At 43.6% G+C, this 23,744-nt stretch overlaps 1 protein-coding gene and 2 long non-coding RNA genes across 5 annotated transcripts in view; 2 read left to right on the forward strand and 1 right to left on the reverse strand.

Annotated features, from left to right (window-relative positions):
• LOC144108893 (uncharacterized) overlaps window positions 1-11,551 on the reverse strand; it is a 91,883-nt gene extending 80,332 nt beyond the window's left edge. For both annotated transcript variants that reach the window (XR_013309539.1, XR_013309538.1), the window contains exons 1-2: window positions 11,466-11,551; window positions 3,051-3,238 (exon numbers count right to left, since the gene is read on the reverse strand). This is a non-coding gene — a long non-coding RNA (uncharacterized LOC144108893). The remainder of the gene's footprint in view (window positions 1-3,050; window positions 3,239-11,465) is intronic.
• The window catches only part of LOC144106728 (uncharacterized), a 467,224-nt gene that overhangs the window by 288,035 nt on the left and 155,445 nt on the right, over window positions 1-23,744 (forward strand). The window lies entirely within an intron of this gene.
• On the forward strand, window positions 15,405-23,636 carry LOC144106536 (uncharacterized). Its single transcript, XR_013309038.1, has 3 exons — window positions 15,405-15,700; window positions 22,774-22,845; window positions 23,140-23,636. It is a non-coding gene; the product is annotated as an uncharacterized LOC144106536 (long non-coding RNA).

Here is a 23,744-nt window from a genome sequence, read left to right on the forward strand (position 1 = left end):
AAGAGTTGTCATGACTCATGCTACCAAAAGCCGTTTTAAAATCTGTAGGCACCTAGTACAATTATTTTTGCCTCAAAGTTTTCTAATATAAATTCCTTTTGGGCTAGTAATGAAGTTTCAGTGGACAGACCTTTTTAGAAGCCGTGTGGAGGACGGGTGATAGTACTGTGGCGATCGAAAATTTCATACAGGCGTTTAGAAATGAGTTTCTCAAGTCCCTTGGAAGAAACAGGTAAAAGGGGTATTGGCATATAGTCAGCGATACTATTGCGATCATCTCTTTAAACACAGGTATCACTCCAGCTAATTGCGTTTGGGCGGGAAATGTACCAGTTTGAAGGCACAGATTAAAGATATGAGTCAGTATAGGTGAAATCACATCTGTAACATGCTTCACAGGTGAAATCTGAAATCCGTTAGGGTCACGTGATGTGCAGTTTCGTAACTCTATGAAAATTCATTGAACTCCTTCTTTGCCATCTGGAGTGAGAAAGACGCTGTGGTGGTTGTTCAATTCCAGATATTCCATCGCTTCCGGCTTACACTGCGACCGCGCGTTATCGAGGAAGAAATCATTAGCTAGGTCGGACTTAGCTCAACAATATCGGCTGCTAAATTACCAAGCGCTTTCATCATATTTGAAGGCTTAATGTTGTTGTAAAGATGTTTCCATAGGATATCAGTACGACTACTACTACTCTCAATCAAAGATATCCATGTAGTACCTGTCCTTAGCAGTTCTAAGATCGCTGTTTAACTTGTTGCGATAAGCTTTGTGTGGTCTCCGGTGAAAAGGCTCTCTCTTTTTAATAAACCTCCAGTAAAGTTTGTTTCCACCTCAATGCGATTCAACAATGAAAATGAAATGCACGGTTTTCTAAGCTTGTCTTCCCGTAGGGTAAGGTATTCTTATATAGGACCGTGAAATTGCCTAAGAAAGTTTCATAGACGCTATTAGGGCACTTGATGGGAAGAACGTTAACCCACGACTCACTTTCTACCACTCTCCAGAAATTCTCAAGTCGATTCTCTGTGATCATTTGCCGGTAGTAACCATGATCAGGTGACATATTTATGCCGTTGAACACGATGGCAAGACGGGCGAGTTGGTGATACATACTTAAGCGAAAATAGCGCAAAAGACAAAGACAAAAAGGAAAGAAAACAACAGGAAAGCGCTAACTCATAACCAAAGCTTTATTCACAGGAATAAAGGAATATAAAGAGGGCAAACAAGAGAGATTATGGAGGCTTTTTACATCAAGAAAAAACTAGATTATGCGTTAGCAGCCCATCTGTATGCCTGCATGACAGTGAGGCTCCTTTCCTCGATTCCACGTAGCTACACGACTGTTCGCTTTGCTATCTTGTTTGTTTACCCATTTATTTTTCTTGCCTCCTGTCAATAAACCTTCAGTTGTGAGTTAGCGCTGGTCCTGTTGTTTTCTTTCCTTGTTTTCCTCGTCTTTTGCGCTAATTTCGTTTAAGACATCTTTATGTCATGCTTTTCTTTATACATGTAGATTCCGATATGGTCACTGCTGCCGAGGCAGACTACGCCGCTCTGAATGTGTTCTGTATCACAATTTGTGATAAAAAGATGTAGTAATGTTCCCGTCGTGGTGGTAATCTGTGTGGGCTCTGTTATTACATTTGAGCACCCGTTTGCACCAATAAAATTTTCAAAATTGTTTCTAATAGTAATATTACACAGCATGTCAATGTCAAAATTGCCCGCCCGTACAATGTCATACCTCTAATCATTAGTGAACTGAAATAGGGATTCTAATCACTCAAGGCACTTTTATCGCCGCTACAATGGCGGTAAACAGAAGAAACAGTGGAGTCACCGAGAACTGTCAAAACATCAAAACAGACAATGATGAGGCTTAGTTCAAGCACCAGCTCACATTTCATACATTGATTCACGAGCAGAGGCATTCCTCCTCCTTTCCGTGCATTTTGACGATTTAGGAAATATGTTTCTTATGAAGCAAGCGTAAACACATAGTCAGTGATATAATACGTCTCAGTCGAAACCAATGCTCGCCAGCAGTGGGCAAAAGTCATCAAATTTGTTGCAGAGACCGTGTATTATTGTCAAAACACTTCAAAGGGATATTGTAAAGAAAGTCAATTCCAAGGTGTGTTTTTAATTCTACGGGACGGACTGGAGCAGGAATATTTGTGCTAGTCTAAATTATCATCGGTTGCCACTCAGCTATATTTATGAGGAGTCTTTCTAGATACTAGGCGTTATCAGATCCAAGTCATGCGTTGAAGCTATGCATATGAAAGTTAACGTTTCGGTTTTGCCTAGCAAGAATTTTGCCATTGCTCGTCCAAGCAAACTTCCAGTTTGCTGCCTTCTTACGGTAAACGGCTACACGTAGCAATTGTTTATTCCTTCGAGTCAGGTGTTTATTAACGAATTCTGAGTTTTGTGCGCCATCAAGCTCAAAGGATTCGGTCCTCAGGCGTGTCTTTCGTGCCTTCGCTAAGATTGCATTCAGCTTTGGCCGACGGGTGAAGCGGAAGATGGCATTTTTCTCTTCGGACACACTTTGGAGATTATGGCATATGTCAATATATTCCTCTGTAAGCTCCTCGCTCAATTTCTCAACTATGGCTTTAACCGCAGCGACTTCGTCACAGGTGTCGGGTAGTCCATTAGTTTCTAGATTGTTGGCATCTGGCATTGTTCTAGCTCCTCTACTCACGCTTGTAAGGTACGGTTTATCTCTTGGACTTCTCTGTTTTTGTTAATGACGTGTTTTATGTCATGCTTCAATTCTTTTGTCTCTCTGAATTTCTATCATATTGTCGCAATTATCTGAACAGAACTTGACACTTCCCTTAAGTAAGCGCATTTCAAGGCGCATTTCTCTTCGGAACTCAACAGGTTCCTTGCCCAATTCCTTCCAATCTTTCTTCACCAGATAAGCAGTCCAAGAAAATGAAGAAAAGACACAAAAAATCGGCAGTGTTCGGCACCGGCAAAAACATTATGCAGAATAAAATAGGAAAAGGCTATACAAATAAGTGCTTACCTCCCGAAGCAGGAATACGCCTTTAGGTGCGTTTCAGCCGACAGATCTGTAGGTTCTCAGTCGTCGTTGTGCGCAATAGAACTGTAGATGCAGTAAACTGCTCAAAGATGACTGTAATGACAACAGCCTGGTCCAAAAAGCCGTTTAACGCTGTCAGCTGAAGTAGGGGATGGCCACGTGGAAGAATGCTGCAAAAACAGGAATACTCTTTTAGGTATTGAGCCCAAAGTTGCACCGCCGCCCAGCTGTGGAAGCCTATCGATAACGCAATTCGCCTTTTATGAGAGCAGCAGGGATCTCTAGATGATATTTGGATTTGTAAAAACAGCGCACCTTTAGACACGGACACGGATGAGCTACCAACTAGCCCGTTTGACCACCCTTGCAAGTTACATTTCTAGTTCCTCGGGCCCTTTTATGTTTCTCTGCTTACCCCTCACGCCTCGTTGCCCTTTTGGGCTGCTGCTGTTTGCCGTGCTAGGACTTTCGCTTACTGTATTCGTGTCAAGTTACTTCCTGATTGGATCAAGGCCCTCCTAGGAGTTTTTCAACCATCCCTTCAACATGGAACAAGAACAGCGCTGTGTCGTTATATCTGCCTGTGTCCGTGTCTAAAGGTGCGCTGTTTTTCCAAATATGAGCTACCAACTAGCCCGTTTGACCACCCTTGCAAGTTACATCTCTAGATGAGCAGTCGTCGTTGGGCCCAGAAGAACTGCAGATGCAGTAGATTGCTTGTGGACGACTGTGATGACAACAGCCAGATCCAGATAGCGTTCTTGCGCTCTCAGCTGAATTAGGGGACAGCAACGTGGACGTATGCTGCAAAAGCAGGAATACGCTTTTAGGTATGTGAGCCCAAAGGTGCACCGCCGCCGAACTGTGGAAGCCGATGGCGCGCTTCGCCTTTTATGAGGAGTAGCACGGATCTCTAGAGGCGCAGTCGTCGTTGTGCGCAGTATAGATGTAGATGCAGTAGATTGCTTGTGGGCGACTATGTTCACAACACCCTAGTCTAGATAGGCGCTCTTGCGCTCTAAGGTGAATTAGGGGACGGCCACGTGGGAGAATGCTGCTAAAGCAGGAATATGCTGCACATCAGACTTATCTCATCAACTCTTTAGAGTCTGTGCAGAATCGCGCCGCTCGCTTTATATGTTCAAAATACGACTACAAAATTAGTATCAGCAGTATAAAATCATCACTTGATCTCCCCTGATTGGTCTTATGGCGCAAGATATCATGACTATGCCTCTTTCACAAGATATTCTATCATTTCACGCATCTACGCCAATCTTTTCTTCATCCAACAGCACGTTCATCGCCACGCTTATTCGATAGCTTAAGTATACAGCGCCTGAATGGATCAACATCGGCTTTTATTAAGTCATTTCTACCAATTGCAATACAGGAATCGAATGAATCGCCAGATTCTACTGTCATGGAAAGTGACCCTGTCAAATTCAAAGACCAGTTACTGTTTATCTTCGAACAATAAATTTGTCTATATTTCTATTGTCGCCCTTAGTTTGAAGTACTTGAGCAACTCGTTTGTAAATCCCCTTCTCTACTCATTTGATTGTTTTGTAACTGATTTAAATGTGTTCTCATTTGATGTTACTGATTGTATTCGTTGTCCTAATTGCCCTCATTGTATGTTTATATATATGTTTTACTAGATTTGTTCTTATTTTCAACCTCTTTGGCTTTGTTCTTTTATTGTCCTACGTACGTCGCCCCCCCCCCTTATGTAATACCCTGTGAAGGGTCCTTAAGGAATTAATAAATGATGATGATGATGAGGTACCTGAGCCCAAAGGTGCTCCGCCGCCGAGCTGGTGCAAGCCGATCACGCGCTCCGCCTTTTCTGAGAGCAGCCACTAGATGCGCAGTCGTCCATGTGCGCAGTAGAGCTGTAGATGCAGTAGATTGCTTTTGTTTGACTGTGATGACAACAGCCAGATCCAGATAGGCGTTCTTGCGCTCTCAGCTCAAATAGGGGACAGCCACGTGGACTTAGGCTGAAAAGCAGGAATATGCCTTTATGTATGTGAGCCCAAAGGTGAACCGCCGCCGAACTGTGCAAGCCGATCACGCGCTCCGCCTTTTATAAGAGCAGCAGGGATCACTACATGCGCAGTCGTCTGTGTGCGCAGTAAAGCTGTAGATGCAGTAGATTGCTTTTGTTTGACTGTGATGACAACAGCCAGATCCAGATAGGCGTTCTTGCGCTCTCAGCTCAAATAGGGGACAGCCACGTGGATTTATGCTGCAAAATAAGGAATATGCCTTTATGTATGTGAGCCCAAAGGTGAACCGACGCCGAACTGTGCAAGCCGATCACGCGCTTCGCCTTTTATGAGAGCAGGGATCACTAGATGCGCAATCGTCCTTGTGCGCAGTAGAGCTGTAGATGCAGTACATTGCTTTTGGGCGACTGTGATGACAACAGCCAGATCCAGATAGGTGTTCTTGCGCTCTCAGCTGAAATAGGGGACAGCCAAGTGGACTTATGGTGCAAAAGCAGGAATACGCCTTTATGTATGTGAGCCCAAAGGTGAACCACCGCTGAACTGTGCAAGCTGATGACGCATTTTATGATAGCAGCAGGGATCTCTAGATGCACAGTCTTCGTTGTTCGCAGTAGAGCTGTAGATGTAGTAGATTGTTGGTGGGCGACTGTGATGACAACAGCCTGTTCCAGATAGGCGTTCTTGCGCTCTCAGCTGAATTAGAGGACATCCACGATGAAGAATGGTGCAAAAGCAGGAATACGCCTTTAGTTATGTGAGCCCGAAGCTGCACTGCCGCCGAACTGTGGAAGCAGATGGCGCATTTTATGATAGCAGCGGGGATCTCTAGATGCACAGTCGCCGTTGTGCGCAGTAGAGCTGTAGATGCTGTAGATTGCTGGTGGGCGACTGTGATGACAACAGCCTGATCCAGATAGGCGTTCTTGCGCTCTCAGCTGAATTAGAGGACATCCACGAGGAAGAATGGTGCAAAATCAGGAATACGCCTTTAGTTATGTGAGCCCGAAGGTGCACTGCCGCCTAACAGTGTAAGCCGATGGCGCATTTTATGATAGCAGCAGGGATCTCTAGATGCACATTCGTCGTTGTGCGCAGTAGAGCTGTAGATGCAGTAGATTGCTGGTGGGCGACTGTGATGACAACAGCCTGATCCAGATAGGCGTTCTTGCGCTCTAAGCTGAATCACGGGACAGCCACGAGAAAGAATGCTGCAAAAGCAGGAATACGCCTTTAGGTATTGAGGCCACTAGTGCACCACCACCGAACTGAGCAAGCCAAAGGCGTGCTTCGGCTTTTATGAGGGCAGCAGGGATCTGTCGATGCGCTGTCGGCGTTGTGCGCATTCGAGCTGTAGATGCAGTAGATGGCGGGTGGGCGACAGGCGTTGTTGCGCTCTCAGCTGAAGTAGGGGACAGCCACGTGGAAGAATGCTGCAAAAGCAGGAATACGTCTTTATATATTGTGAGCCCACAGGTGTAGCGCCGGTGAACTTACTACAGACTGTACATAGACAATCTACAACCGTTGATGGTGACCACATAGTTTTCGCAGATGACATGACGATCGATATACTTACAGATTAGTTTGTTTCTATGCTATCTAGGCTGGGAATATGCCATGCTTCACCATAAGAATTCACAACATTATACAAATAAGTGTTGAAAGTAACGCCCCCCTAGTTTCATCAGAAGCATTCTTGCGGCCTGTTGCCTCCAGTCAACCATCCGAGCATGTTGACGAATACAGCGCAAAAAAAATTATATACGGGCAATTGAAAAAATATTCTACTTCATCTCTACAGGCATGTTTTACAAAGCAAGGCATATCTTTGCTATCCCATTCTAGAAATGTAATCTTGACCGCTTTGGTTTGGTTTTATTGGGTTCAAAGACCCTTTAAAGTGTACGAGGGACGCTGTAACGACGCGGTGGATATTTTCGACCACCTGAGCTACATTACCGTGCACTCACATTGCATAGTACAAGGGCCTCTAGAATTTCGCCTCCATCAGAATGCGACCGCCAAGGTCAAGATCAACTGCGTCTTTCAGGTCACAAGACTATCCCGATAACCACGAGCCACCACGCCGGCTTCATCGTTTTTGCAAAGACGCATGACAAACTCTAAGTGTTTTTTATAAGACGTTGTAACAAAGATCCATAATTCGTGGAGCAGTCTCCATGTGCACTAGATATCCGCTGTCTATTAAACTGGCTCTGTATAACATTACTTTTAGGTTGGAACAGGAAACTTCGAAGAACTGTGCCACATATCAGCATTGACTCACTACGAGCTGTTGTGAGTGCCATCCTCTTAAAATGCACTCCCATTGTTCCTTACATAGGGTTGCAAACAGCAGGGTATTGCAGTGTTTATTTTTATACCCGCTATTAAAGAACCTCATAACACCCTGCTTGAAGTCTTTTACATATGCCGAAACTCAAGGGCGCACAAGACACGCAAAACTTACCCGGCACATGCAGACCAGTTGACCGCAGTTTTGAGCCAACAACTTGAAGCACAAATAAAGGATAGTAGTGTCATGCATCAGCGCTCGCTCTTAGAAGCAAGCGAGTTGCGTGGCTTTCATGCCGACAACATTTTCCAGAAAAAACTGCATCATCACAAATTGCTGCAGCTACGCCGTTTCAAAAGTACGCGTTAGCTTGAGGCAACATACGCATAATGGTCATTACTATTTCAAATGCAGCCGTAACAGCGCAGCCGTAAGTGCAGCCGTAACAGCGCAGCAAAGGGTGCTTCTTACATGCAGCTACTCTAATTAAGGCTGCTAGAAGTATCAACGAAACCAAGGAACACGCTTGTAAACGTTGTGGCATTACCTACACGCATAACACCCACTACGGCAACACTTCTTGATTTGCTGATTACAAATAACGCAACAAATGTGCTCTCAACCGGGTTTATTAATTATGCTATTAGTGACCACCTGCCTGTTTACATCGTATGTAATAGTGTGCCTGTATTAAAATCAACCTGTAAACAAACAAATGTAGAAATACAGCAGATCACCCCAACCACGTTAGAAACATTTCGACGCAAAATAATGAACGTCAACTGGGAAACAGTTTTTGCTGCATTGACTGCTGACATAGCGTTTAGTTGTTTTCTGAAGATATTCCCTTGTATATATCGTAACAGTTTTCCGTACAAAGATGTAAAGAAACCAAAACGAGCTCGTAAACCCTGGATTACCTCGCATATTCTTCGAATGATTGCCAGGAAAAATTCCCTCTATCAGAAATTCTTACAAAGTCGCAGTCCAGAATCGTGGGCAACGTTCAAGAGGTACCGAAACAAACTGAACTTAACTTTAAGAAAAGCGAGGAATGCATATCACCTTAACATGTTCGCTGGTCTGACCGATCAAAAGAAAGTTTGGAATAGGTTGAATCGAGTCTTGAACCCTAACTCTACAAATACAATTGACAGTATTACAATGGAAGGCATTAGTTATAGTGGACTCGCACTCGCAAATAAGTTTAATAGCTATTTCAGTGGACTTGTTGATAGTGAACACAACAATATGGCATTGGATTACATTACGAATCATACAAGTAACAGTATTTTTCTAACATGTTGTGACGAAAATGAGGTGCTTAATATATATAAAGGCATGAACAATACAAACAGTGAAGATGCTTTTGGACTGAAAATGAAACCTGTTATGTACGTCTTGGAAATTATCTGCCCAATTTTAACTTATATTTATAACTTGTCTTTGACTACCGGCATTTTCCCTTCGGACATGAAAATAGCAAAAGTAGTTGTTCTTTATAAAGGTGGTTCGAAAAACGATCTTGGTAATTATAGACCAGTGTCTATATTGCCTATTTTTTCTAAGGGCTTGGAAAAAACAATACATTTACGACTTTCCAATTTTCTTGACAAATACAACGTGATAACTCCAAGACAGTTTGGATTTAGACCTAAGTCCTCTACTTAAATGGCTCTCTTGAAGCAAAAAGAAATAATCTTAAATAACATTGAATGTAAACAAAAACCCTTGGAATATACATAGATTTCTCCAAAGCCTTCGATAGGATTCATCACGAAACTCTTCTTCTTAAACTTTCTGCATACGGTGTCCGGAACAAAGCACTATCTCTTATCACCAGCTATTTAACTCACCGATATCAGTACGTTTCTATAGATAATCATCGCTCTACTTACAATAAAATAAAGCATGGTGTACCTCAAGGTAGTATCCTTGGTCCCTTATTATTTAATGTATATATTAATGATTTAGTACAGATTGACTCCGAAACAGAATACGTAATTTACGCTGACGACACTACTTTATTTCTGACCGGCACCAACGCGAATGATATAATAGAAAAGGCTAATAGCGTGTTGGGAAAACTAAACTCACGGTCTGAAAAAAAATCCTTACTAATAAACACACGGAAAACGAAGGCGATATTTTTTAGAGCTAAAAATGTCAAATGGGCTGTACATACAGATTTAGTATTGGGTGGTAATATAATAGAAATAACTAATGTTGTAAAAACACTTGGCGTTCACTTCAATGAATTTATGTTATGGGTCTACCACATCGAGCAAATAGAGAGTAAGCTAGCTCACGTTGTCGGCATACTCAGAAGGTTAAAGTGTATGATACCTACTAGGACAAAACTTGTTATTTACCATGCCCTCTTTGACTCTCATGTTAAATATTGTCATTTGGTTTGGGGTACAACGACGCAAACTAATATTCAAAAGGTTTTGACATTACAAAAAAAATGCAGTCAGAGCAATTGTGGGTGCCACATACTTAGCACATACGAGTGCTCTATTTGCAAAATACCGCATTATGGATGCAAGGGTTATTCATCAGTACCGTGTAATTCAGCAGTACAAATCTCAGGTACATAGCGACACCACATTTTTTTCTGACCTTGCGAATCTACGGGAAAATACCGCTGTTCACAACACAAGACACTACGAATATTGGTATGTACCTTGTCCACGCACAAATTACGGTTTTCAAACACTCAGGTATGTGTTGCCATCTTTCCTTAATAGAAATGCTTTCACTAATCAATCCATTCTTTCCGTTTCATATAACGCTGTCAGAAATATGTTCTACACAACAATGCATCATATCCAACTGTAAAATAAACTAAGTATCCATGTGCTGTGATTAAACTATCATTTGCGTGTGTGTAACAGTACCGAGACTATTCTGGTGATCTGTTATGAAGATATTGTACATATTTGTTATTTCCTGCATTCTCTTGTTATTGTTTTACTGCTGCCTGTCATCGCCGTGCCAAGCCGCTACGGGAGATGGGAGCTTTGTCAAGCCGCGTGCGCGGCTTTTTTTCCTTTCTCCTCAGCCATTGTACATGACTGAAATAAATGCAAATGCAAATGAAAATGTAAATGAAAAAATAGGAACTATTTCAACGAAGCAAATAATGTCTTCATCCACAGGCGCAGCCATAACAATGCGCGACCTGAAATGCATTCATTCGCGCAAATTAGCACCGATTTAAATTATCCTTTTCGTAATGTAGCACTCTGAGAACAAAAACGCATACTGCTCCTCTCGCGCAAATGGTGTTACTGAAATGTGTGCACATTTTAGTGGGGTTCATGAACTAGCCTTTCGGAACGACATTTAAATCATCTGTTCTCGAGGCGACCTTTATTCAGCTTTCGAAATGAAATCCCAGGCCAGCAGCGGAGGCCAGCGGCTCCGATAACAGGAATGTACGAATCCATGCGAGTGCATAGTAAGCAGGGAAGGCAAGCAGCTCGTAGGTTCTTCGCGGTGTTTGTACACGCTGAATGTTCGCGTCGGCAAGAAATTTTCTTGAACCACCACAGTATTAGCATTCCTCTAGCGCTGTTTGTAACTCTGACAAACGTCTTGCGCTTTAGTCTATAGCGCGCTCAGAGAGAGCGCCTATACGTAACAAGCAATACACACACTCCATGATCCGATATCCGGTAACACAGATTTAAAAAGATAAACGTATTCCACCACAGAAAGCGAGCGTGCGTTTCAGGAGGCGCGAAGTAAATACAGCTCGCACGGCGCTCACGCGTAGTTCATTTCAGCCGTCATAAACGGGGTAACATTTCTGGCCGTGCATCTGCCTTCCAACATGAAAAAGAGAGTAGACAGCTCGAACGAGCAGCTTACCACCTCGGTTTTCGCACCGGCTACCTTTCAGCGCGTTAGAAACAACACAGCGGTAGAGACATAAGCAGCATTCCGCTGCTTGCAACGAGGCTTACAAACGTAGATAGGAAGTTTGTCGCTACGCAGAGTATATGTTCTGCACGTGCAGTTCGTCTTATATAGAGCAATTTAGGAGACGGAAAATAATGAAACATAATCATGGATACTTACCGTGAGGGGACGATTAAGTTGGATTCCGTTCGAAACATAATCGCGTAATACATGGGAGAGCACGCCGACGACGCCGACACACCCGTGCACACAGTTGTTTGCAGCCTGAATGATTTTCCGCTGTTTCGCGGTAATACGAGTAAAACGTGAAACAAACCAATTTCACGGTCGTATAGTTACCATTCGATCTCTCTCCGTGTGTAGCTTGATCTCATATTTAAGACCATAGAAGGCAATTGGTTTATAAACTTGAATTCTATATTCGCTCCTATCCTACAATCTATCTTTCACTTTCCTATCTCTTTCTTACAACTCTCCTATCTCCTCCTCTGTCCTCCTTTTTTTTCACTTTCTTAGGTGGCCGGGGTCAACCTTGTGGGTTGTAACTACCCTCTGTTACCGTTATTTGGGTATAGCAGTTGTGTACAGCTGGCGAGGGCAGGACTTGTTTTTAAGGTCCTGTCGCGTCCCTCGTTGGGCTCCATGCTGGGTGGCTGGCACCGTGTCCGAATGATACACATGTTTTATGGCTTCCCCCTCCCAAAAGCATGATCGCCCTTAAAAAAGACTGCGGACCAGTTACCTGAACAACTTTTCCTAAATTCCATGTTGTGCACCATTAAGAGACAGGAAAGACTGCCCGAACACTATCCCCATTCTTGGTAGCAAAAAGCCTGAACGATGCCTCGGGCACGGGTTGCTAACTAAAAAAATGCCTAGTGGCGACCTCCTACTGGAGTTCAAAGGCAATGCCCAATATTCCAAACTCTGCATCATAGTGTCAATTGGAGACACCACATTCTCAGTGGCGCCATGAAAGAACACTTCAAAACAGAATGCGTCAAAAGAGCGCACAAAAAACCGCACAGCGACAAAACAGCACAAGGAAAAATAGAATGGCGACAAAACAGCAGCGGAAAAAAAACAGCACACGTCAAAGCAGAACGCCGGACAAAACAGCACGGCGACCGAACAGCACAGCGACAAAACAGCACGACGACAGAAGAACGCAGGGAAAAACAGCACGACGACAAAACAGCGCAGCGGCGTACGGTGCAGCGCTGCGGGACGGCCGAACTATCATAGTCATATCCGCAAACGGCAAATCACAACACATACGGCAGTGACTTTCGGGTTATCCATTGCTGGTTTGACAGACTCAACTAGGAGGAGAGTAGGGAAATATTTGCTATATGAATTTTTTAGCGGGTAACAACGCTGAATAAGTTGTACTGGAAGGATTCATTCGGCGGGTTGACCATCATAGTGCTGAATAATGGCAAATACGCCTGACGTAGGGCTCTTGGTCTACAGCGAGTTCTTGTTCTTCAAAACTCTCGCTGTATGCAACTGAATCGTCAGCAAATGTTTCTGCAGCAATTCTCGCAAACACGCCTTTTGTAGGGCACTGGGTATAAAACGAGTTCTTGTTCTTCAAAACCCTCGCTGTCGGGAATTGAATCTTCAGCTATTTTGTTTGGAGCAAGCTGCAGGGTCTACATATAATGAAAATATCCAATATGCGATGCTTACTTGTAACGGTTGCAGGATTGCACGAGCCGACATTTTCAGGTTGTTGGGTGTTTAACCACGACGCTGCACAATGAAGCTGGGCGGTGGTTTCTTTACTTTGCGAAATAGGCTAACTAGCTGGCCTGCGTTTGTTGTGTGTAAATTTATACTAAAGGCCTTTTTTTTTTTCACTTCGAACCGAATTATCTGGAAACAACAATATTCGCATTACGTCAACAAAGCTATTTTTTTTTATCTTGGAATTCAATGTTATTATGACGTTCATTTTCGAAAGTTTGACTCGTTACCTATCTTAAACTGTTGTACACTTCGCGGGCAGTTGAAAGTTAGCTTTCTTCTCATTAAATTTCACTCCCAACCTTCCGTTCTGAGTCTTTATAGGCATGCCCTCTGCAAATCAGCGGTTACTCAAGCATTGACGATTGAACTTTATCCCCTGCTCTCACCCCAGTCCAACACTATTTACGCATCTCGAAAACACAATGAAAAGCAACGAAAAAATAGTGTCGCGTCACACTACATTTAATTCGCGTTTCCCCACTTTTATTAGGATAAAGCAATTTCTGGGTCCTGATACCATATAGGAGCACAGGGCCACCACTGTTGAACTGCGTCTGAATATTTGTGATACGCTTAAGCAGCGTCTCAGTGTGTTGGTGATGTTTTCGTGATGGAGTTTCCTGTAAAGTGGGCTATCTGACGACAGCTGGAGCGAGATAATGAGAAGCAAGGAAATATCCTTGAAGGTATTGGTGAGCGCTACCAAAATACGGAAAGGGACGAACACACAAGACATACACACAAGTACGCGAAGAAATAATCATTGCAAGAGTGGAGGTGTTAAGAAAACGGAATGAAGTTAATTACATCTGCGAAAAGACCTTCAGTTCGTTTTCTTTTTTACTATGAAAACATGACGTCACATGAACCTTGTTCAGTCTCACACGCTAGCTTCCGCAATGTACGCGGTCCTCTCTCTTTTCCTTTCACCCCCGCCGGCTGCAGCTCGGGTGCTTAAGATATTAGATAGCAATTGCCGCGGCCCACAACATTCTCTTCCATTACTTTTTTTTTCTTTTTTGAATAAACCAATACTACTACTACTACTACTACGCCAAAGCTTTCACCGCCCTTTCTTCACCAAAAGATGGCGGCCGCTTCGACGTCAGTGAGTGGCAGGAGGACTGCAAATTCTTTGTGAAAGCAGGTGGAAGATGTGAGACGTGGGACAAAGTAACTGTGCACGCCCCATCTTTTCGGCCAGCCCTGCAGAGAGGAGTTCAAAGCCCCGTACCGTATACATTGAAAACTAAACATTTTGACCGATTTGTCTGTCTGGTAGGGTTTTAAGACTTATAATAAAGTGCACATTTCCACCAAAAACATTAATTTCAACCCAACGTTTCGAAGCCTCGTATACATGAGCCCAACGTTGCGGGCCGAGTTGAGCAAGGTCAACACAATTCGCGGCGCACCCTGCGAGGCTCGACTGCGCGAGTAGTATATATACCGGCAGCCACTTCTGTCCTCCCCTGCAGAAGAACCTATCTCTGAACGTGAAATGGGATTAAGTTTAATTTGCGGAGAGGGCTGCGAGTCAAACCACCCTCTGCAGTCGGCCCGACTCGACGGTCGCTTAGCTTCAGATACTTGAGCCCGACAGCCGGTTTTCAGCACAACCGCCTAAACAGTTGAGGGCCTTTTTCTACCTCCAACTTGGGAGGCAGTAAATGGCTAAAGAGAGGGAGCGGAAGATTCAAGGCCGTGGCAGCACATGGAAACAGTATTCTTAGCTAAGCCGGTATGACCCCGCCAGTTCAAGTATCTATACCCTCTTTTAGCTGACAAGGCCCCCCCCCCCCAGGAAGCTGTAGGCCAAATATAGCCCAAAAACAGCCACATACAAATATATTTCACCCTAACCAAAAGAAAAAGTACCACTTTGGCAATTTATCTACGCGCTGGAAAATAAAATGGCGCCCGTGACGTCATGTGAACCCTCCTAGGGGGCTGGATCAAGCAAGCGTGGTGTATAAAATGGCACCACAATTTCACTTCCCAATTCTGCCTTTAACCATGGCCGAAATTTTAAAAGCCCAGAAAGGAGGGGAAAAACTAGTCTATGAGGGCTACTCCTACCGCGTATTGCGAAGAAACCATAATCGAACTTCATGGCGCTGCTGCACTGCTGGGTGTTGAGGCTCTGCCATCACTATCACGCTGGAAAGTGCTCTTCATGTTGAAAAGGTAAGAGACATTCTTTATATCTACTGTGTCAAGAAACATGTTTGATTTTGTGATTTTGTGAAAATATGAATGCAAACTCAACCAACCTTAAAATGCACTTGAAATATTCTTCTTTACTTCATTAAGCACGAAAATACTTCGGCTGCGGTGGTGGCAGACAGCGGTTCGCAGCCTAATTGCTCCGTACAACTGGTTGCAGGTTGCAGACTGCGCGACGGATTTCTCCTTCGCCTGGAATTCCCAAGACTGTGGGACCTGCAGTAACCTTCTTTGAACTGATCGGCTGTGGATGCACGGCATTTCGTTTCCTCAAGCAACTACCGCTGCTAGCGTCACCAGGCTGCTATCACCGGAATGATTTGTGCCGCTCCTGTCACGCCCACTGCTCGTCACTTCGGCTGCGGTGGTGGCAGACAGCGGTTCGCAGCCTAATTGCTCCGTACAACTGGTTGCAGGTTGGTGCTTTCGCCTTTACATTTTCAGTCTTGGTCTTACCCTGCTGCCACCGCTGCCGAAAGTGTCTTGCTTTGTGCTGTGCCTTTTTGACTTGTTGGCCCGTGTTAGATAAGACATGGCTGGCCGCGATAAAATATGTGCGGCATGTTCGAAAGCAATTCCAGCCAAAGGCCGTGTAATGGAATGCTCTGAATGTAGCAACTTGTTCCACCTAGGAAAATGTTCTGGGGTGTCTGAGGCTGCTGCGAAGGGAAAGGCTGAGGCTTTTTTCGAGGTCTGGAAATGTGGCACATGCTATTCGTCACGCCTGAGAGGGGCGGGAGGCGGCAAGGAGGGAGACGGAGTCAATATACCTGTCATTCTCAGTGCTATCCTTGCGAGACTTGAGAAACTTGAACATCTTCCAGAAAAAGTTGACAATATTGACAAGTCGATCAATATGATGTCAGAGAAATATGATGAAGTGTTAAAAACAATGGCTAGACAAGAGGCAGAGATTAAGGAACTTCGAAAGCGAGTTGTCCTTGAAAGTTGTAGTAACAATGAGGAAGTGAATCATCTGAAGGTCACTGTGAATGATTTGGAGTGGAGGAGTAGACGGCAAAATTTGGTATTCCATGGCATTTCGGAGTCAGATGGTGAGAATTTGCTTGAAAAAGTGAATGATGTGGCCCCCTCAATTGAGCTTCCTGAGCTGTGCGAAGGCGATGTGGATACCGTACACAGGCTTCCCGCGAAACAAGGCAAAGTTCCAGGTGTGCTAGTTCGTTTCACTTCCCAGAAGCTCAGAGATCAATGGTTTTTGAAAGGCAAATCACTCAGAACGTCTGACTCTGAGGTCTCAATCGTAGAAAACCTGACTCGGTTGAACAGAACGCTTCTCGATTCTGCAAAGAAATGGGCTGATGCGAATGCCTACAAGTATGCCTGGCACCGGAACAACAAAGTGCTTGTACGAAAGGCGAACGGGGAACTGGCACACGTGATTCGATGCGATGACGATTTGAGGGGGCTGTTGCAGTGAGTCACTGCTCTTGATTGTAATTAGTTCCTTCTAGATGGGTGATACTTACCTCTCTCCGAATGATAATAATAATGAGGTTCAGGGTCAGTCTAACCATTTTTCAGTGCTATGTTTGAATATTCAGTCTGTTCGCGATAAACATGACATTTTACGTGCATTCCTTGAACAGTTTAAATTCATGTTCTCTGTGGTAATGCTTACTGAGACGTGGGTCAAAGACAATGTTGATTGTCCTGAGCTGCTCAACTATCAGTCTTACTTCCTAAACAGAACAAGCAGAAGAGGTGGAGGCGTTTCTTTGTTTGTGCTTGATAGTGTTCAGTGTGAAAGGGTTGATGAGATTACTTCGGTTACACCTGATTATGAGGTGCTCTCAGTTTGAAGCAATAAGAACCTCTTCACTGTTGTGTATCGCCCCCCGAATGGTTGTGTTGAGAACTTTTTTCACTATATGGAGCATGTTTTTCATTTTGCCACTGAATATAATTACACTGTATATATAGGTGGTGATTTCAATGTCGATATGCATGAAAATACACCCAGAAAGTCACGACTATCATTACTAATGGAATCATATTGTCTTGTAAACGTTGTGGCATTACCTACACGCATAACCCCCACTACGGCAACACTTCTTGATTTGCTGATTACAAATAACGCAACAAATGTGCTCTCAACCTGGGTTATTAATTATGCTATTAGTGACCACCTGCCTGTTTACATCGTATGTAATAGTGTGCCTGCATTAAAATCAACCTGTAAACAAACAAATGTAAAAATCCAGCAGATCACCCCAACCACGTTAGAAACATTTCGACGCAAAATAATGAACGTCAACTGGGAACCAGTTTTTGCTGCATTGACTGCTGACATAGCGTTTAGTTGTTTTCTGAAGATATTCGCTTGTATATATCGTAACAGTTTTCCGTACAAAGATGTAAAGAAACCAAAACGAGCTCGTAAACCCTGGATTACCTCGCATATTCTTCGAATGATTGCCAGGAAAAACTCCCTCTATCAGAAGTTCTTACAAAGTCGCAGTCCAGAATCGTGGGCAACGTTCAAGAGGTACCGAAACAAACTGAACTTAACTTTAAGAAAAGCGAGGAATGCATATCACCTTAACATGTTCGCTGGTCTGACCGATCAAAAGAAAGTTTGGAATAGGTTGAATCGAGTCTTGAACCCTAACTCTACAAATACAATTGACAGTATTACAATGGAAGGCATTAGTTATAGTGGACTCGCACTCGCAAATAAGTTTAATAGCTATTTCAGTGGACTTGTTGATAGTGAACACAACAATATGGCATTGGATTACATTACGAATCATACAAGTAACAGTATTTTTATAACATGTTGTGACGAAAATGAGGTGTTTAATATATATAAAGGCATGAACAATACAAACAGTGAAGATGCTTTTGGACTGAAAATGAAACCTGTTATGTGCGTCTTGGACATTATCTGCCCAATTTTAACTTATATTTATAACTTGTCTTTGACTACCGGCATTTTCCCTTCGGACATGAAAATAGCAAAAGTAGTTGTTCTTTATAAAGGTGGTTCGAAAAACGATTTTGGTAATTATAGACCAGTGTCTATATTGCCTATTTTTTCTAAGGGCTTGGAAAAAACAATACATTTACGACTTTCCAATTTTCTTGAAAAATACAACGTGATAACTCCAAGACAGTTTGGATTTAGACCTAAGTCCTCTACTGAAATGGCTCTCTTGAAGCAAAAAGAAATAATCTTAAATAACATTGAATGTAAACAAATAACCCTTGGAATATACATAGATTTCTCCAAAGCCTTCGATAGGATTCATCACGAAACTCTTCTTCTTAAACTTTCTGCATACGGTGTCCGGAACAAAGCACTATCTCTTATCACCAGCTATTTAACTGACCGATATCAGTACGTTTCTATAGATAATCATCGCTCTACTTACAATAAAATAAAGCATGGTGTACCTCAAGGTAGTATCCTTGGTCCCTTATTATTTAATGTATATATTAATGATTTAGTACAGATTGACTCCGAAACAGAATACGCAATTTACGCTGACGACACTACTTTATTTCTGACCGGCACCAACGCGAATGATATAGTAAAAAAGGCTAATAGCGTGTTGGGAAAACTTAACTCATGGTCTGAAAAAAATTCCTTACTAATAAACACACGGAAAACGAAGGCGATATTTTTTAGAGCTAAAAATGTCAAATGGGCTGTACATACAGATTTAGTATTGGGTGGTAATATAATAGAAATAACTAATGTTGTAAAAACACTTGGCGTTCACTTCAATGAATTTATGTTATGGGTCTACCACATCGAGCAAATAGAGAGTAAGCTAGCTCACGTTGTCGGCATACTCAGAAGGTTAAAGTGTATGATACCTACTAGGACAAAACTTGTTATTTACCATGCCCTCTTTGACTCTCATGTTAAATATTGTCATTTGGTTTGGGGTACAACGACGCAAACAAATATTCAAAAGGTTTTGACATTACAAAAAAATGCAGTCAGAGCAATTGCGGGTGCCACATACTTAGCACGTACGAGTGCTCTATTTGCAAAATACCGCATTATGGATGCAAGGGTTATTCATCAGTACCGTGTAATTCAGCAGTACAAATCTCAGGTACATAGGGACACCACATTTTTTTCTGACCTTGCGAATCTACGGGAAAATACCGCTGTTCACAACACAAGACACTACGAATATTGGTATGTACCTTGTCCACGCACAAATTACGGTTTTCAAACACTCAGGTATGTGTTGCCATCTTTCCTTAATAGAAATGCTTTCACTAATCAATCCATTCTTTCCGTTTCATATAACGCTGTCAGAAATATGTTCTTACAAAACAATGAATCATATCCAACTGTAAAATAAACTAAGTATCCATGTGCTGTGATTAAACTATCATTTGCGTGTGTGTAACAGTACCGAGACTATTCTGGTGATCTGTTATGAAGATATTGTACATATTTGTTATTTCATGCATTCTCTTGTTATTGTTTTACTGCTGCCTGTCATCGCCGTGCCAAGCCGCTACGGGAGATGGGAGCTTTGTCAAGCCGCGTGCGCGGCTTTTTTTCCTTTCTCCTCAGCCATTGTACACGACTGAAATAAATAAATGCAAAAAAAATAACCGACCAAATATCTAGAACCCGCCTCGAATAGCTACATTCTGTTTTTTTTTTCCCCGCAGGCAACGCCCCTGCACCTAGGCCACCTTCCCAACCCTGATCGTTGTTGTTGTTGTTTAGAAGAACTTCTATTTGGGCTATATGGTTCATTTCGATCCAGAAAGTAAAACAGTAGCGCCGAGAGAACACACACATAGCTGGGGAACGACGTAGGACAAGCGCTAACTTCTTCTGACTTTCACTCGTGAAGTCGTGTCAGCATGGTATGCAAAGGAGCTTTGATACGCAAGTGGCTGGATTAGTGGGGGCCGGGTTCCCAAGCTCGGTAATCACAGGCGTTGCAGAAGCCCTCCTACAAAAAGTCATGGACGCCATGTTTAAGCTGCCATCAGAGCGAAAGAAGCAAGCTGCGAAACCTGAAGTTTTTCCGCATGTGCACAGGGTCGCCCACAACGTAAAAAAGGTGGCAAATAGGCACGGCGTGCCAGTCGCCTTTTCGGCTCCACGCAAGCTTGCTCAGCTTTGCGCACGCGTAGACAGCGATGGAAAGAGGAACGGTTGCAGCAAAAAACATGGAAAACACTATGTGAAGTGCTGCACCGCTGTGGTATATGAGATACCACTGACCTTCGGGAAGGCCTATGTGGGCCAAACGGGCAGGTGCATCAATGACCGTGCAGCTGAGCATGCGCGCTCGCTCAAAGAAGTCCGAGGAGCGCATCTGCCCAAACACTGCACAGAGTGCAAGGTGTGTCACCGAGCGGCGGAACATTCGGCGGGGGAAAATTGCAAACAATGTAAAAAGTGTGAACCACGACTTGATGAGATTAAGATTCTGAACAGTAGCGGTGATAGCAAGGCACGAAAGGCTTTAGAGGCGTACCACAACAGAAAAAGAGGAAAAGGGTGCGTCAGTCATCCATCTGTGAACATTGTTAAAGCTGAGATTTCCTATCTTGAGCGGTTTCCTGGATCGCACGTGAGATATTTGTCTGCGTATGCCAAGACGTTCTGTATATTTGCTCGCTTTTCAAGGAATAAACTCAGATTAAGTTAGCGCTTGTCCTAAGTCGTTCTTCTACTGTGTATGTTTTTTGGCGCTACTGTTTTCCTTTCTGGTTGTTGCCTCAAAACCCTGAGCGTTGCATCGCGGTTACAACAATGAAGAAAATGAAGCAACAAGCGACAGGATCTCGAGACCGGGCCAGATGAGTAATATCAGAGGAAACTGCTTCATTGAATGGTAACTTCATATGCTTGTCATAGCCGAAAAAAATTCGAAAACTATCTTCACATGACGTGCATGCAAAAAACGAACGTCAGTTCCTTCACTTGTGGAGTTGGACTGCATCTCTTTCCATAATGTAGAAAGCCGTCGCTAAGCTCTGGGAAAATTTTAATTTCTATCGGCGTAGACTTCTGCTGCGGTGAGAAAATGTGGAAAGGTGCTATAACACTAAAAATGATGGTGTTTGTCTTGTATTTAGATACTTCTAAAGGGCTATTGAAGATGTGATACGCTCCACCGGCCTGATCTATGAGGCATATTTGCAATTCCTAGGTAGAGCATTTGCTTCACCTAGCTGTTCGTTAACCTTTTAAAACGTATAAGATACCACCTTCACCTGAACATGCCTACAGATTGCTAGCGTAAACGTCCTTCAACAAGACAGCCGTTTCAAGATGTGTGGATTACAAAAACGCTGCATAGAAAACCCGTATCAGCATCTGCGACACTGTGCTAATTAGAAGCTTTGTTTCAATCGTAAAGAGAGGGATACCTATAGCGGCGAGCGTCTACCTAATTGAACTTTTGTTTAATAGCCATTTTATGCACTGCAAAAAGTGGCTGACTTGTATCTTTAATAGCCCTTCTCTTAATTTTACACGGTACTTTTGTGTTCTTAAGCCGACAACAAATTATTTTCTGGAAGCGGGGTTTCGGCAAATAACGAATGTGCGGTTTGAATTCGCAATCTTCCTCAGCTACAAGGTGAATGCAATGCTGTTTTCTGATCGACTTTTGAATGCAGGAAAAAAAATACAACATGGCTTGTCCACCGTTTCTGCCATCCCTTTTTATGCACTGCTGAATTTCACAGGTCCGCACTGCCGTCAATAGCATCCTTGACGAGGACGATTCAAAGGCAACGGAGGATTTCCAAAGCGCTGCCGTCCACGCCTCGGTCCATTGCAGACATCGTATTGGATAGAGAACTCGTGCAGTTACCACTGGCGACGATTTTCTCCTCTTTAATGGTTAACCGGGAGACCTGGAGAGAATCATTCTTCTTGAAACGAAGGCAAAACCTGGACAACCTGGTCGCCTGTCCCCATTGGTTCGCAGATGGAACATTTTCAGTGACGCCAGCTGTGTTTTATCAGCTGTACACTACTCACGCTCTGCAGTCTGACAGGGTGCTGCCAATGGTGTATTGTCTACTAAAGAGGAAACCGACAACAACCTATAAACGGGCGTTCAGGAAAATGCTGGACTCCGAGCTGGCTCTATCCACCTTGAGTTTGCTCACAGATTTCGAGCAGGCAGCCACCCAAGCCTTTCGGGTAGTGTTTCCAGCCGCAACCCCTCCCGTATGTGTTTTTCTTTTGAAGCAGTCTGCCCAAAGGAAGGTTCAAGAGATCGGCCTTATCCGAAAGTACGCTACCTACTACTGCGATTACATTTTCCTTTGGCAGTTTCTAAGTGTCTTGTTAGGCTGCGCCTTGCGCAGGCCTGTGGTTTTATATGCCGTCGTGGTTACCTCAATAAATCAGTTGCAAGTTAGCGCTCGTGTTTGTGTCTATTATTTGTGTGCCTGTCCTGGTTGCACTAAATATATGTATAATTTGTAACAAATCCAACTAGCCCAACATCTAACTCTTTTATAGGCTTCTACTTCCGTGAAGCAATGCTGCTACTTCTGGCGTTGAGTTCTCTGCGACCGGAAGAAGTTGCGAAAGGTGAGTTGGGCTCTTCCAGCCCATGTTTCTTTGAACAGTTTGCTTTGAAGTTGGGCTAAGTACCCCCCCCCCCTCTAATGCACACGCGTTAAACACACGAAAATTTTTGTCTAAAACGCAGACTTCGCGTATGTAAAGGAATGCAGTTCTCTCTGCATACGCTTAAAAATGTTCTTAAGGAGAAGCACTTAGAACAATGGGGAAAATAAGTGAAGGGAATGTCTTGCGTAAGTGCAGTTGTTGTGTATGTATTTGCTTTCTTTTTAATTAACAAGGGGCTTCCGATTTTTTCAGGTAACGGAAAGCTCCAAAACCATGTGCAAGACCTAGACCATCAAGAGTCAGAATTTTTTTACTATTTTGAGTGGACATACATAGGTGTCCCGTTTGGACGAAATTGAACGCGGAAGGACACCCCGTTTCCGCCCACTCTTTGGAGCTGCCACGATCGCGTGCTGGATGGTCTGCCGAAGACTAACAACAAGGTCGAAGCACGGCACAACAGCCTGCAGCAATAGCTCGGTTTCCGCCGCCCAGACCACTACCACCTCCTCGCGGCCCTGAAGCAGGAGCAGTCACTAACCGTGCAAACGCAGGCAGAGGTTAGACGTGGGATTGCAGTTGCCCAAACTGCAGCCTGTGCTAATATTGCAGAGCGCCTGCAAGGCGCCTTGGCAAACCTCTCAACGACGCGTTTAATAGATGTTATGCTAGGCTGCCGGTTTGCTTACGAGTTGCAAACCTCTGCTGTGCGAGCTTCTCGCGAAATAAATGTTTTCTACAAGCTCCAACTTCTAGTAGCCGTCGTGTTGGTTTCTCGCCGCAGTCCTGAAGCATGCAGTGGGTTTGACAGGCATTTATTCTTTACATCGTCATTTTTCTTAATTCTGCTCTCTTTT

This window comes from Amblyomma americanum, chromosome 10 (assembly GCF_052857255.1).
Source record: "Amblyomma americanum isolate KBUSLIRL-KWMA chromosome 10, ASM5285725v1, whole genome shotgun sequence".
NCBI classification, from domain to species: domain Eukaryota; kingdom Metazoa; phylum Arthropoda; class Arachnida; order Ixodida; family Ixodidae; genus Amblyomma; species Amblyomma americanum.